Here is a 4,590-nt window from a genome sequence, read left to right as displayed (position 1 = left end):
TCAGGACCCCAGCCGAAACCAAGAGTCGGCCACTTAACAGACTGAACCCCCAGGCGCCCCTGTTTGCTGCTGCCTTTTATATACACGTTCCCCATTATTTTGATTAAATCTTCGTCAACTGTTTTGAATACGCTGATCACATTGTTTATTTCACGTTCACATTTCTCTAAGGGCTCTGATAAACTATCGAATTCAGAGTTAGTTTAATCATTTCAGTTACTTGAAAACTGCCATTATTTATCAGCACCCCTGAAAGATGAACCTCTTTAAAACGTAGTAATTGCAGCACCCTGTGTGAGCGCTGGATGTTCCTTCTCGTCCCAGTGCCTCCTCTGACCTGTGTCATCCCGGGAAACATGGACTCCCGCCCGCTGAAGACACCAGATACCTGCCGTGTGAGGCTCACGGTCTGGCGGCTGCTGACACAACCAAGCCCGCCGGGTCGAACACAACTTACACGGAAAGCAGCAAAAGCGGCCGTTAGTCCCAGACGGGAAGTTGGGACCTCATCACCGTTTGACCATTTAAATTTTTCTCAGATTATCTGTTTGAGAAGCATCTCATTTGTCTATTGTAGAGCTCTCTCAAAATATACTGGGATTATGGTTTTGTGAAATCAAACCGCCGTCTTCTTTTTCTTTAGATTTTTTTCCTTAATCGAAGTGTAGTTGACACACAACATCACCTTAGTTTTGGTGCATAGGTCACGAGAACCACCTTCTCGAAGCAGCGCTCGTCACCTCAGGGCGCAGGGACAGGGTGGAGCCCTGCCACACGGAACCCATCCCCCACGGAGCCACGGCTGCACTCCCGCGAGCCCCGGGACACCACGGCCCAGCTTCATGCCTGTGCCTTCTTCCAGAATCTAAGTGTCCTGCCTCCTCTCTCGTATTCTCGGTGGCCTCTATTGTCTTAGCAAGTGTGGTTCTTGTCTGTGCTGTTGTGATCTTGACCATCAGCTGTCGGTTCCTGTTTTCATTAGGAAAAGAGCTTCTGCCATTGTCTTTGACGTTCCACAGCTACGCCGCTCTTTGTTTGGGTGGCCTGTTGGCCTCTACCGGAGCTGTGGCCCAGGAGTCATTCTGAAAACACACCTGCTCGTGTGTCATTGGGTCTGGCAACCCAAATGAACGTCGAAATTGCTGCTACGTTGTTTGGGGCGGCAGGACAGCCATCCCCTTACGTGGGACCGTGTTCACGCCCCGAGTGGCGCGTAGGTGGGAGTCTTGCCACTAAAATGTTTGCTTCTGCACACCATCTGTGGTGCCGTGTGTTCCAGGCGCGTTTGCGTATCATTTCCTCTTGAGCCGTGGCCCGCACGTGGGTGAGACACGGCTCCCTTCCGGGGCCGCTGCCGGTGTGAACGCTCCTGCGCGCTGCTCTGCGCGACAGGCGCGTTCCCGACGGGAGAGGGCGTCTGTGACCGGGGGACAGGTCACGTGTCCGCACCCCTGGGGATTAGGAGACGCTCCCACCAACCCGCTTTGTGCTCAGCCCTCACTCCCTACATGTTCGGATGCCAGACACCTCACGCCTTGTTCTGTGCCCTTGATGGAGGGGCCCGGCCCTCATCTGGATGATGACGAATGTGTCAGACGTCCCCAGCTAGCGTCCGCCCCCTCGGCCCTTTCTGCTCTTTCCAGCCTTTTGTCTCTCCTTCCAGTTTGCAGATCATTCATTTCTGTTGGTCTAATCCGCTGTCAGGCCCATATTGTGAGTTCTTCGCTTCATTCGCTGTGTTTTCCAGTTCTCGGATGTCCGTTCAATTATTTTCGTAGATTTCAACCACGATGCGTTTAGAGTCCTTGTGTGGCCACCGTATAATCTGGAACACCGGTGCGCCTGCTCCTGGTGTCTGTTTTCCTCTTACTTCCCGGTGTGCCTGGTAAGTCCTGACAATAGACACCTACTGTGTGTGGGTGCTGTGGGTCACAGGCTGCAGGGCTCTGGACGATTCCGTTTACCTCCAGAGAAGGGACAGGTCAGCTCTACTCCACCAAGGGTGTGGGGTACAGATCTTGTGAGACCCGTCTACTTGGGGTTCACCCCTCCCTTAGGGCACAGCCCTCAGAGGTCCTGCCGAGGTCCGCCCCGGCAGGTTTTGGATTTGAATCGTCTCCCTAGCACCGTCAGGTTACGGAAGGCCCCGCCCGGGTCTGAGCGGCTTTCCGCGTGGCTGGCGGCCTTTGCTGTGTGAGGATGGAGAGTTGGCAGATGTCCTGGTGGGAGAGCCAGTGTCATGAAGCCGGCTCGGTTCTCTGAGCCCCCTTTCCAGAATGCTGACCTCCCCTCCACAGACTTCCTTTCTTCCCAGGACCCCCTCCATTTTGGGCCATTGCTGAACCTCTCTGGTACCTTTGATAATTGTTTTTAAGTCCAGTTTTTCTCACTGTTCTTGGTGGGGGTTTGCCTCCTGTGAGCTGCCCTGCCCCCTCGGGGTGGAGGTCCCGCCCGGGGACTTGAAGGATGTCCAAGAAGCTCATGGTTGATGTAAAAATCTCTGGAGGCAGGATTTTTAGTTTTAAAAAAATTAAGGCAATGAAGACGTTAGTATCTAGTGGATTAAGTCTCCTTAGGGACTTGATAATGTCAGCGTGTCCATCGCCACATCTTCTCTTACCCCAGACGACATCCCTCAGTGTCCGCTCCTGGCCCCTTATTTGACGGTGTGCAGGGGCCAGGACGCCCTCCCTCGGGACTAACCTGTGGTTTGCCGAACCCCGCCGAGTCTGGCTGTCCCGTAAGCTTTAGACAAGGCGGCGAGGAGGTCAAGAAGGTCTGCGGGCAAAGACTGGCCCCCGACTCCCTGGAGGACCTCGAGGTGACAGGGTGGCTGGAGGTTGGCCGTAAGTGTATCTCACACGTGTAGGTACTTCCACCGGCGGGACCGACAGAAGTTGGGGAGACACAGTACGTGCCCTGGGTCAGCGTGAGGCAGCACCCCAGACTCACAGTTACGGTTCAGCTTGTCTGCTGCGTGCGCTGGTCCCCGATGTCACCCTCGGACGTGTCCCTCCATGTGGACAGTCCGCAGAGGGGTCCGCTTGGGCAGGAGGCTGAGAACCAGTTCTGTGCCCTGACGATCCCTAATTCACTCCAACTTGGGGTGAACTCACCGCGACCTAAAACGAGGGGCAGGGAAGACACTTGCCAGGCAGAGGAGGCACCACGGCAGCCAGAGCCACGCTGTCGGGCTGGTGTCGGGTCCAGGCCACAGACAAGCGCCACGGCTCGCTCTCCTCGAGTGACACGGGGCCGTGACTGCCTGCGTACCATGACGCCCATGGCCCTTAGGGGTGACAGCTCACGGCTTTGATCCCAGAGCGCACGGCTCTGTAAAATCCACAGCGTGCAGTCAGGCACAGCGTGTTTGGGCAGGAAAGGGATCTCATGCTGAAAGGATTAAGAGGGGCTGTGTCCATTGACGAAAAGGCATGTGACCATGCGACAGGTAAAAACACATCTCACCTGAGCGGGTCTTGGCCTCCATTATGCAAAATCTGAGCAGTTCTATTTGGCATCCTAAATTCTCCTGAAGTCCCTGGTGACCCTCAGCATCGCCCAGAGGATGGCTTGTCTTCACCGCACTGTTTGGAGACAGAGCCCGACCGCAGCTCCTCTCCCCGCGGCCGCCTCCGCTGTCAGGATCAGGTCTCCTAGACGCTCTCCAGGCCCGAGGACTCGGAAAATGTTTAGGGTTGGCGCTGGTCTCTCAGTGTCACCTGAGCGGCACTGACAGACACTTTCCGCCCTCAGGAGCCTGGGCCTGGGAGTGTTGCGGGGCGGCGGGGCTGCCGAGGCCGGTGCCCCGGGTTTCCTGGGATGCAGGGTAGGGGGGACAGCCAGGATGCAGTCCCCCTGCCTTCCGGTTTGTCTTCCATCGGCTCCCCGCAGCCCTGTGCTGTCACGGAGAGCTAGCTGGAAAAGAGCACACACTCCTGGCCGTGTGACCGCCACCTCAGTGGCATCCCCCACAGTTTCTGGGCCATCCCCGGATTGTGCCATCCCCCACAATTTCCGTCCCCACAGACGGATCCAGAAGATGTATGGCATTCAGTTCGTTGTTGGCACTTCCTCCAATGAAGGGGGCTGACTGCCTGCACGTGGCCCTGCAGGGCGCTGGCCCCAAGGGTGGGCACAGGGATGTCGCCCCACAAGCTCATACCCGGCCTCTGCCTGGTACTGTTGGGCTCTGGCCATCACTGCCCGGGTCCGCTATTCCATGACAGTGTGCAGGTGGGAGGTACGGGTGCTCTCGGCAGAAGGAACGGCCACATGTCCTCTCAGGGGAGGGACGGCCCGTGTCCTCCCCGCAGAAGGAAGGGCACCAGGAGCTCACAGCTGGAGGGAACGGCCAGGCAGCACCGCCGAGCACGCCGGAGGGGCTGAGCCCAAGAAGGAAGGGAGGAGCATCCGATGCTGTGGTCCTGCAGGGGACCCAGCCAGGGACTGTGCCCCTGGGACTGTGGCCTGGGCAGACAGCAGACCTTGGACTGCTGGGACCACCCTCCCAGATGAGAGCACGCCCTGGCTGCACCTTGCACCCCTCAGGGAGGCCCTGGGGACCGTGCACAGCAGGCTGGGTATGAG

This window comes from Prionailurus bengalensis, chromosome C2, assembly GCF_016509475.1.
Source record: "Prionailurus bengalensis isolate Pbe53 chromosome C2, Fcat_Pben_1.1_paternal_pri, whole genome shotgun sequence".
Classification (NCBI taxonomy): Eukaryota; Metazoa; Chordata; class Mammalia; order Carnivora; family Felidae; genus Prionailurus; species Prionailurus bengalensis.
Note: the sequence above shows the minus strand (reverse complement) of the source record.